This window comes from Hyla sarda, chromosome 12 (assembly GCF_029499605.1).
Source record: "Hyla sarda isolate aHylSar1 chromosome 12, aHylSar1.hap1, whole genome shotgun sequence".
Taxonomy (NCBI): Eukaryota; Metazoa; Chordata; class Amphibia; order Anura; family Hylidae; genus Hyla; species Hyla sarda.
In genome coordinates, this window is record NC_079200.1 from 33,204,703 (window position 1) to 33,216,752 (window position 12,050).

The 12,050-nt window shown below is 43.6% G+C and overlaps 1 protein-coding gene across 4 annotated transcripts in view; it reads left to right on the forward strand.

Moving 5' to 3' along the window:
- The window catches only part of ARHGAP23 (Rho GTPase activating protein 23), a 134,273-nt gene that overhangs the window by 50,258 nt on the left and 71,965 nt on the right, over positions 1–12,050 (forward strand). The window lies entirely within an intron of this gene.

Sequence of the window (12,050 nt, forward strand, 5' to 3'; positions counted from 1 at the left end):
TAATTCGTTCCAAACGAGCCATCGTTTGTCGAATCCATCGTATGTTGAGGGATTCGTGCAATGTAAAGTATAGGAAGCTGTACTCACCTGTCCCCGCCGCTCGAGATGGTGACCCCGGCCTCCGCTGGGCTCTCTTCTGTCTTCTCCGGTCCTCTTCTGTCTTCTCCGGTCCTCTTCTGTCATCTCCGGTCCTCCGCTGTCTTCTCCGGTCCTCTTCTGTCATCTCCGGTCCTCCGCTGTCTTCTCCGGTCCTCTTCTGTCTTCCGCAAGGCCTTACTGGGCCTGCGTAGCGACGTCATTACGCCGCCGCGTACGCCATTCCTATTGGATGACGTGCGCAGCAGCGTATTGACGTCATCGGAGAGGGCCGAGAAGACACCGGAAGACCAGCGCTGGACCCGGAGGGCACCCCGGAGCATCGTGGAGGGATAAGTAATACTTACCGTACCACACGGGGAACATTAAGCTGCTATCCGGCAGCAGCTTAAGCATTTTGGTGCTGCCGGATAGCACTTAATGCGATGGCCCCAACATAAAAAAGCATTGTATGTTGATGCTGACAGAGAGGCCATCGTATGTCGATTTCATCATATGTCGGGGCCATCGTAGGTCGGGGGGGTCACTGTATTCTTTTGGCATATATTGACTGCCCTTGAATATTGCAAGTAAAGAAATATAAGAATAGCGTCAGACGCAAATGCACTTGTAACGACAGTGTGCTCACGTGTGCGGCCAGCTGTCCCTTTCTTCATCTTGGTGCAGACGCCTGGTATCATAAGACGAGGGTCTTGGGACCACCATTCTCCTTATCAAACATTTCTGGCATACAAGTGGTCCCTCCAAGTTACAATATTAATTGGTTCCAGGACGACCATTGTATGTTGAAACCATTGTATGTTGAGACCAGAACTCTATGGAAACCTGGTAATTGGTTCTGAATCCACCAAAATGTCATCCAAAAATAGGAAAAAGTGAGGATTAAAGATAAATAAGTAGATAAATAATACAGATAAAGCAAATCCTTATATATAAAAGTAATAAAGATCTGCTGGGAGCTGTAAATCACTGTTTATTTCAGTGTTTCCCAACCAGGGTGCCTCCAGCTGTTGCAAAACTACAACTCCCAGCATGCCCGGACAGCTAAAGGCTGTCCGGGCATGCTGGGAGTTGTAGTTTTGCAACAGCTGGAGGCAACCTCTTTGGGAAACACTGGTCTGTGTAGAGGACAGAAGCTTCTTCAGGGTCCTGTACAGAACATGCAATGTCCTAAAAAAAAAAAAAAAAAATGAATTTAAAAAAAATAATAATAAAAAAAATAAGTAAATTGGAGCCGCCCTTACTTGGTGTCCAAAGGAGCAGCTAACCCTGGCAGAGGTAAAGAGTACAGAACATGTAATACCTCCCTGTACTGTAGGGGGAGCTACCAGACACCAGTCAGTGCATACCCTTCAGTAATACAGGTAAAGAGTACAGAACATGTAATACCTCCCTGTACTGTAGGGGGCGCTACCAGACACCTGTGAGTACATGCACAGGGGTTTTACCAGTGAAATCTCCATTCTGATTGGTCGGTTCTTCCAGCCATTGACACGTTTCGCAGATTCCAAAGCATTGTATGTTGAGTCTGGTTTCAAGTTACAATGGTCCAGAAAAGACCATTGTATGTTGAAACTATTGTATGTTGAGGCCATTGTAAGTTGAGGGATCACTGTATACACTGCATGATCGCCTTTGTGGCATTGCAAACTTATGAACGTACTACAATGATGAATCAGAATTTATGGCTGATATGTGTTGCGGGCCTCATAAAATGGCCTTCACGTTACATCGGGGTTTGCCAACCAGTGTGCTGCCAGCTTTTGCAAAATTAAAAGTCCCATCATGCCTGGAAAACCTTTGACTAAGAGTTGTAGTTCTACAACAGCTGGAGGCTCCCTGGTTGGAAAATACTGTATTAGAGATGGGCAGATTCCAGGGGATCCAGTTGATCAATAAATGTGTATGACGGTCTATCTACTCTCCTGCTGACAGCAGATGATGGATTGTTAACAACGAAATGCATTGACATTTTATTAGCTTTTTTATTTTCTCAGGATGTTTGTTTGTTTTTCACTTTTTTTAAAATTTTTTATGTATTTTAAATGTGTTTCTTTTTCACACGTTTATATTTTTTCATATGTTTCTTTTTCACTTAAAAAAAGAAAAATTGTATTTTTTTCACATTTAACACTACAATAAATGTAGGATTTTATGCTGGAAGCTGGAGACTCTCTTTTTTTTTTAATTATTATTATTATTATTATTTTTCCGTTTTTATGATTCTGCTCCCTGGAATCGGCCTGAGATGTTGTCCGTGCTTCCATTGTCAATACGTATGACTCCTAGAGATTGTCTACATGTTTATGTTTATGGCCAGTGTAAGTAAAAATTTTGGGATTTGTACTGAAAGGATTGGTTCAAGTCTGGTGGTGGATCCTGTGCAATTGGTGTGGGCCCATTACGGGGGCATGAAGAGGCCCCATTGTTCTGGAATCATTTGGGTGCTGTCTGTAAAGCTTGCAGACCCTCACCAATACTAACCCCTGTCATGTAAAATGTCAAGAGTGGCTAAAACAAGAGGGTCACAGATGGAATTACTGCAGAGGTTACCCTGCAGATCTGTGCTGGTAAGATCCACAGCATAAAACAAGTACATGTCTCTCCCATATGCTGCACAATTTTCCGCCTTGTTGATGAGTTGCATTGCAGATAGTAAAATCCACTTTTGCAGTGTTTAACCCACTTTAGGGCATATTCACACATACAGTATTTGCTGCGTATTTGCAGTGCTCAATCATTTAGTTTTAGAGTCTGTATGTCTGAATACATCCTTAAAGGGGTACTCTGGTGGAAAACATTTTATTTTTTTAAATTAACTGGTTGTAAATTACTTCTATTAAAAAAATCTTAAAGGGGTAGTACTGTGGAAAACTTTTTTTTGAATCAACTGGTACCAGAAAGTTAAGCAGATTTGTAAATTACTTCTATTACAAAATCTTAATCCTTCCAGTACTTTTTAGGGGCTGCATGCTACAGAGGAAATGTTTATCTTTTTGGATTTCTCTTATGTCACAACCACGGTGCTCTCTTCTGACCTCTGCTGTCCATTTTAGGAACTGTCCAGAGCAGGAGAAAATCCCCATAGCAAACATATGCTGCTCTGGACAGTTCCTAAAATGGAGAACAGAGGTCAGAAGAGAGCACTGTGGTCGTGACATCAGAGAAAGCCAAAAAGATAAACATTTCCTCTGTAGCATGCAGCCCCTAAAAAGTACTGGAAGGATTAAGATTTTGTAATAGAAGTAATTTACAAATCTGTTTAACTTTCTGGTACCAGTTGATTCAAAAAAAAGTTTTCCACAGTACTACCCCTTTAAGATTTTTTTAATAGAAGTAATTTACAACCAGTTAATTAAAAAAAATAAAATGTTTTCCACCAGAGTACCCCTTTAAGGATGTATTCAGACATACAGACTTTAAAACTAAATGATTGAGCACTGCAAATACGCAGCAAATCTAGTATGCAAATTTAACCACACCTCAAGAATATCACCCTACTGGGTACACAATGAATAAAAAATGAGACAGATGGTTTCTGAAAAAATGCAAATTTTAATAAAAAACAAATATCAATATAAAATAGTAGTTAAAAGATCAGAGCATTAGTAATAATAAACTGTCACTGGGCCCTAATGACAGATAGATGTTGAAGCAACTACCTAAAGAATTCTAGAATAGTCCATGGATATTGCTCCGAATTGGACTGTTAGTCCGGCAAAAAAATACAGTAGATGTTTCAAATGATGGCACAATTGTTAGAGTGGCATTAGATGGATTCGCTCACACTTTATATAGAATGAATGGAACAGTCTCACCCTGGCTTCTGGTTCGGCACTGCGGCGGGCCAATGGAAACAAGTGCTGTATTCTCTGCGATGTTCTCGGCGTGAATGCCTTGGCAGTTGGAGGGTTCCGGCAAGGAGCTCCCTCGTAAGCGGTCCGTGGTGTCAGCAAACACCGATGTCGGTGACGGACTCACACTAGAAGCAGCAGACTTGTGGTAGGCTCAGTGAGCGAGATCAGTAGTTAGTGCAGCAGGTGGTTTGGGTTGCGAACTTCCGTGCCGGATAAAGTCCAGATGTTGTTGGTAATTAAGGTAGTGCTTGTATGTCGCTCTGTTCAGATGAAACGGCCTAGTAAAAACGCAAAGGGAGCCAGCACTGGATGACCACTGGGGATGTGCCCGTAATCCACCCGAGCGCCAAAGACGGGTACATTTCACATTCTCTCCAAAGGAAACAGCAGCAATCGCCAGGTCCAGTGTAGTAGCAAACTGATGTTTATTGCATCAATAACAGCAACGTTTCGGCTAAAAATGAGCCTTTCTCATTTTTAGCCGAAACGTTGCTGTTATTGATGCAATAAACATCAGTTTGCTACTACACTGGACCTGGCGATTGCTGCTGTTTCCTTTGATGAAACGGCCTAGACGCGTTTCAGGGTGCTCAAATTGACCCCTTCTTCAGTAGGCAAGTTGCCTGTCCCTTATAAAAAAAATTAGGGACATCAAAACTTTTGATTGGTCTGGGTCTCAGCACTGAGACCCCCACCGATCAGGAGAACAAGTTGGGATAAGAATGCAATAGCACTCTTTACTTTCTTGTTGGTTTGCTGCTCTAGTATAAATTTACGGGGCACTGTTTTCTAACACGGGAGCATCCAGCTGTTGTAAAACCACAACTCCCAGCATGCCCGGACAGCCAAAGGCTGTCCGGGCAGGCTGGGAATTGTAGTTTTACAACAGTTTCAGACACTCTGAGAAACACTGCTATGGGACAGAGAGAAAAAGAGGGGAGTAATGCGCGTTGCTGTGTGCTTTTCCCTGCTCGTTCTTGTCATCGGTGGGGGTCTCAGCACTAAGACCACGACCAATCAAAACTTTCAACATGTCTCTATGACATGCCAAAAGTTTTTCCAAGTGACAGCGCCCATTCAATGTAAACAGTGAAATCTGCAGCAGATTTTCAGGAATATCTGTGTGGACCCAGCCTGGTGGTAGTAGCAGCTGGTATAAAATCTGTTCTCTGTGCCCGTCCTGGTATCTCCGTTTTGTAGGACCTGACCTTGGCTGATTGCTGCACATGCCTGAGATAAACTCTTATAAAAAAAAATAAAAAAAATTCGGGATGTTACAAAATATCCTCCCAAGTATTTTGTGGAATGTGCTTGAACTTCAGTCAGCCAGCAAACTCTGAGACAAAACATCGTTTCTCAATTCTTTGTTTTTCCTTAGTTGGAGAATTTAGGTCATGCTTTTGTTGCCAAGCAGCCATGATAAAGTAACATCCTGATGGATTCTATTGGCTGTGGACAGTAAGGCCCCATTCACACTACAGGTATCATCCTGTAAAAAAAACCTCCGTTATTACTCCTGGCAAAAAGTTCTGAAAACGGTTGGCAAATAATCCTATTCATGTCAATGGGATTTTTTTTGAACATGTCAGTTATTTTTTTGCTGGCACAAAAGACGGTGCATGCACAATTTTTTTGGTCCGGCAAAAAAAAATTAAAAAAATGGTGAAAAGCCGGATGTTAAAATTTAACATTGAAGTTTATGGGAACCGAATGTTCAAAAAAAAAACATCTGTTATCATGAGTTATTGTCAGGTTTTTGAACATCCGTTTTTTGTACTGAGCATGCTCATTACAGCTTTACAAAAAAGGGGTTAAAAACCTGATTTAAGAAAAAAACCTACGGATGTAACTGGTAGTAACGGATGATAACGGATGAAAGACATCAGGTTTTTTTAAGAAGAAAAAAACCCCATTAAAAATAACAGATGATGGTCATCAGTTATCATCAGTTATTACCAGTTATTGCATCCGTTTTTGTTTTTTTCATCCGTTATTGTAAAATAACTGCAGTATAAAAACAGGATGATACCTGTAGTGTGAAAGGGGCCTAAGGCTGAATTCACATGGGACGGAGTTGCTGCAAATTCGAACAGGTTGAAATCCACTGTGGATTTTGGTAGCATTATAGTAGATGATATTTTACAGATCCCATCCGTATGATGCGGACAGATCTTGAAATCCTCAGCATGTCTGTCAGGATCCGGACTGGTATGCAGCAAGGACACTGGAGGTGGATCCTCTGTGTAAGTGAGGTGATGGCGTGGGCCGTAACAGGGGAACGGAATCTAAGGGGTTACTGGTTTTCACCAGAGCTTGCCGCAAAGCGGGATGGACTTGCAGCGGCAGGTAACCCCCAGGTCGTTCCACCCGATAGCGACTCAACCCCACTGACAGCTGAGACAGGCGCGGTACACAGGGACAGGGCAAGAGCAAGGTCGGACGTAGCAGAAGGTCAGGGCAGGCAGCAAGGGTCGTAGTCAGGGGCAACAGCAGAAGGTCTGGAAACACTGGCTTGGGAACACACTATAACGCTTTCTCAGGGCACTAAGGCAATAAGATCTGGCGAGGACAGGAAGGGGGAAGTGGGTTTTTATAAGAATGGGAAGTGATGACACTGATTGGGCCAAGCACCAATTAATGGTGCACTGGCCCTTTAAATCTCAGAGAGCGGGGCCGAGCGCGTGCCCTAGAGAGCGGGGCCGAGCGCGTGCCCTAGAGAGCGGGGCCGAGCGCGTGCCCTAGAGAGCGAGGCCGAGCGCGTGCCCTAGAGAGCGGGGCCGCGCGCGCCAGGACGTGACAGCCGGGGAACGAGACAGGTAAGTGGATTGGGATGCAACCCGTATCGCATCCCCGCCGGCAGTGACAGTGCAGCGCTACACGGATCGCATCCCCGCCGGCAGTGACAGTGCAGCGCTCCCGGTCAGCGGGTCTGACCGCTGCAGAGAAGAGAACGCCGCGAGCGCTTCGGGGAGGAGCAGGGACCTGGAGCGCTCGGCGTAACAATGTCTTTTGTTACGAATTGGGTAGGAATTAGTTGTAGATTTCATTGCAGATTTTTTTTGCACTTTTAAAGTCAAATCTACAAGTATACAAATTCCGACATGTGCAGGGAGGTGCAGCAGAATCTCATTGAACAAAAAAATGGGAGTCTGCTGCAACTGAATTTTTCTAGTGTGAAAAGGGCCTAAGGGACTGAAATGTTGCAAATGTATTTATTTATCTGCAGATATGTTGCAGATTTTGACTTCTCTATTAAATTTTAAATGTGCAGGAAATCTGCATAATTTTGTTCTTGTGTGAACATACCTTAAGGGGGTAGTCCAGTGGAAAACAAATGGTTTTTAAACTGGTGCCAGAAGGTTAAACAGACTTGTAAATTACTTCTATTAAAAAATATTAACCCTTCCAGTACTTATCAGCTGCTGTATACTCCACAGGAAGTTGTGTAGTTCATTCCAGTCTGACCACAGTGCTCTCTGCTGCCACCTCAGTCCGTGTTAGGAACTGTCTAAAGCAGGAGAGGTTTATTATGGGGGTTTACTTCTACTCTGGACAGTTCCTGATACGGACAGAGGTGGCAGCAGAGAATACTGTGGTCAGACTGGAATGAACTGCACAACTTCCTGTGGAGCATACAGAAGCTGATAAGTACTGGAAGGATTGAGATTTTTATATAGAAGTAATTTACAAATCTGTATAACTTTCTGGATACAGTTGATTTGAATTTTTTTGAGTACCCCTTCAAAGGCTCCCTTTGCATGTAAGAAAAAAAAGTTGTCAGGACTGTCTGACTATCTCATGTTTATAGGGGCCCCTTAACTCTCTCTTAACGGAGAATATTGGGGAAGAGAAGGGTCAGGCAGTGCTGGGCGGTATGACCAAAAATGTTGATCACGGTATTTTTCAAACTTATGGCGGTTCCACGGTATTTGATGGTATTTTTTTCCCACTCATTTCTCCTCGAATGAATTATCAGCCGCAGTGTTCTGGGGGACTAATCATGTTACCCGTAGGCGCTGCTCTCCTTCTCCTCCTGTGAGCCGCGGTGCTAGAAATGAATGAGTTGTGAGCCGTGGGTGCAGGATGGAGGATGGAAGATGTCACCTCCTCCTGCAAGTGCTGAAAGCCAGTGGGCCGCGGGCCCGCGGCCCACTGGCTTTCTGCGCTTGCAGGTGGAGGGGACAGCTTCCGTTCTCCGAACAGAAGTCCTGCGCCCGCGGCTCACAACTCATTAATTTCCAGCGCCTGCGGGTAACCTAATTAGTTCCCCGATGTGGGTAGAGCGCTGCAGCTGATTTCAGTTCATTCATTCGAGGAAGGGGGGGGGGGGGAGGGGCCCGACCGGTATTGCGGTATAGAGAAAAATTCATATCGTACAGAAAAACCACACCGGTATTTGGTATGAACCAGTATATCGCCCAGCACTAAGGTCAGGCATGTTGGGTTTTAACTTCATTTTTGTTCTTAAAGAGGTAAGAGCTTGCCTGACAGTGGCTTACCTCTCTTAGTTAGGGTGTGTTCCCACAGGGCGTATACGCAGCGTATTTCACACTGCGCAAAATTTACGGCAGCAGCGGGAAATACGCTGCGTATTCCTTGCTCACTATACACACAGGGCTTTCCGGCGGCAGCCCTATGTGTGCAGTGAGTTTTGGAGGCGGAGCCGCGCGTCACGGACACGCCGGCACACGGCCCCGCCTCCAAAACTCACTACACACATATGGCTGCCGCCGGAAAGCCCTGTGTGTATAGTGAGCAAGGGATACGCAGCGTATTTCCCGCTGTTGCCGTAAATTTTGCGCAGCGTGAAATACGCTGCGTATACGCCCTGTGGGAACGCACCCTAACTAAGACTAAACTGAGACGCCGGATGATTGTGAACGGTCCCATTCAAATGAATGAGATCGGTTATGGCTTCATGTGCCCTCCGGTGCAGCTTTTGCAGCGTCGGAGGGAACTGACACCTGACGCCAGACATATGTAAAGGGGGCCAAAGAAACATCCTTTGAAGTGTAAAGATAATGTAAAATGATGGGACTGATACTCATGGAGTAGTATGGTCTTCTATGTGTAAAGTTTATACGGGGCGCACTTTCGGTGTGCACATCCCTCTGCAATCCGTATACCGCAGACTGGAAGAGATTACAATGTTCACTGTATTCTGTATTCCTGCCAAGATTATACTGCTGGAAAATGTTTCCTGCTCTGCCCTTGAGCACACAGGACACTGTATTTTATATTTTTCTAGAGATTAGGGTGTCCATAGTTTCCACTGGCTGTAGGTCACGGTGTGCTCTGTGTAGTATCCAGCAGTCTAAGAACGGGATGTCTCGCCAACTCCGAACATCTGCAGTACATTTCCCATACATTTTACTTACCTACCCTTGCAGCTTGGCTGAATGTTAGTGATGTAGTCAGAAGGAAAACCTGTTGTCTAATACCTTACTGCATTATAGAGCAGGAGGAGCTAAGCAGTTGATATATACAATACAGTACAATCTGCAGGTATCATGTTATAGAGCAGGAGGAGCTGAGCAGATGATATATACAATACATTACAATCTGCAGGTATCATGTTATAGAGCAGGAGGAGCTCTATAACATGATACCTGCAGATTGTACTGTATTGTATATATCATCTGCTCAGCTCTTCCTGCTCTATAACATGATACCTGCAGATTGTACTGTATTGAATATATCATCTGCTCAGCTCCTCCTGCTCTATATATAACATGATACCTGCAGATTGTACTGTATTGTATATATCATCTGCTCTGCTCCTTCTGCTCTATAACATGATACCTGCAGATTGTACTGTACTGTATATATCATCTGCTCAGCTCCTCCTGCTCTATAACATGATACCTGCAGATTGTACTGTATTGAATATATCATCTGCTCAGCTCCTCCTGCTCTATATATAACATGATACCTGCAGATTGTACTGTATTGTATATATCATCTGCTCAGCTCCTCCTGCTCTATAACATAATACGTGTAGATTGTACTGTATTGTATATATCATCTGCTCAGCTCCTCCTGCTCTATAACATGATACCTGCAGATTGTACTGTATATATATCATCTGCTCAGCTCCTCCTACTCTATAACATGATACCTGCAGATTGTAATGTATTGTATATATCATCTGCTCAGCTCCTCCTGCTCTATAACATGATACCTACAGATTGTACTGTATTGTATATATCCTCTGCTCAGCTCCTCCTGCTCTATAACATGATACCTGCAGATTGTACTGTATTGTATATATCATCTGCTCAGCTCCTCCTGCTCTATAACATGATACCTGCAGATTGTACTGTATATATATCATCTGCTCAGCTCCTCCTACTCTATAACATGATACCTGCAGATTGTAATGTATTGTATATATCATCTGCTCAGCTCCTCCTGCTCTATAACATGATGTCTGCAGATTGTATTGTACAGCAGTGAGCACTGTGGTCGGACGAAAAGAACTACACAACTTCCTCTGTAGTATACAGCAGCTGATAAGTACTGGAAGGATTAAGATTTTTAAGTAGAACTAATTTACAAATCTGTTTAACTTTTTGGCACCAGCTGATTTGAAAACATTTGTTTTCCCACCGGAGTACCCCTTTAAGTGCATGACTATGATGCTATTGGCATAGTCCAGTACAGAATACATAAATCATCATTTTAGGAGGTTGCATTGCCCCCTCTATTGACCCTTAAATTATAGTTCCCAGTCAGCCAGAGATTACACTTCTTCCATGGTAATATGTAATTACATGCGTCGTGTTCTGGTAGACATAACATTGCTTCTGTCTGCCCAGTGCTGAGTCTGTTCTGTAAATGTTAGTATTCTGCTAAAGCAAGATGGTCCAGATATATCAATCTGCCCGAGACAAATACTGGAGAGATATTCTTTACATACTGGAGATATATGTGTGTGTGTAATATATATATATACATACACACACACACACACACACACACACACACATACAGGCCATTTTATTAGGTACACCCTACTAGTACCAGGTCGGACCGACCCCCCCCCCCCTTTTACTTTCATTCTTTGTGCCATACTTTCTACAAGATGCTGAAAACATTACTCTGATATTTTTATCCATATGGACATGATGACATCACACAGTTCCATGATGACATCACACAGTTCCTCCATATGGACATGATGACATCACACATTTCCTCCATATGGACATGATGACATCACACAGTTCCTCTATATGGACATGATGACATCACACAGTTCCTCCATATGGACATGATGACATCACACAGTTCCTCTATATGGACATGATGACATCACACAGTTACTCTATATGGACATGATGACATCACACAGTTCCTCTATATGGACATAATGACATCACACAGTTCTCCATATGGACATGATGACATCACACAGTTCTCCATATGGACATGATGACATCACACAGTTCCTCCATATGGACATGATGACATCACACAGTTCTCCATATGGACATGATGACATCACACAGTTCTCCATATGGACATGATGACATCACACAGTTCCTCTATATGGACATGACGACATCACACAGTTCTCCATATGGACATGACATCACACAGTACTTCCTTATAGACATGATGACATCACACAGTTCCTCCATATGGACATGATGACATCACACAGTTCTCCATATAGACATGACGACATCACACAGTTCCTCTATATGGACATGACGACATCACACAGTTCCTCCATATAGACATGATGACATCATACAGTTCCTCCATATAGACATGATGACATCACACAGTTCCTCCATATAGACATGATGACATCACACAGTTCCTCCATATAGACATGATGACATCACACAGTTCCTCCATATAGACATGATGACATCACACAGTTCCTCCATATAGACATGATGACATCACACAGTTGCTGTAGATTTGTTGGCTGCACATCCATGATGAGAGTCTCCGGTTCCACCACATTCCAGCGGTGATCTATTGGATGAGATCTGGTGACTGTGGAGACAGTGGAGTCCAGTGACCTTATTGTCCTGTATGAGATGATATCATGTGACATGGGGCATTATCCTGCTTGAAGTAGCC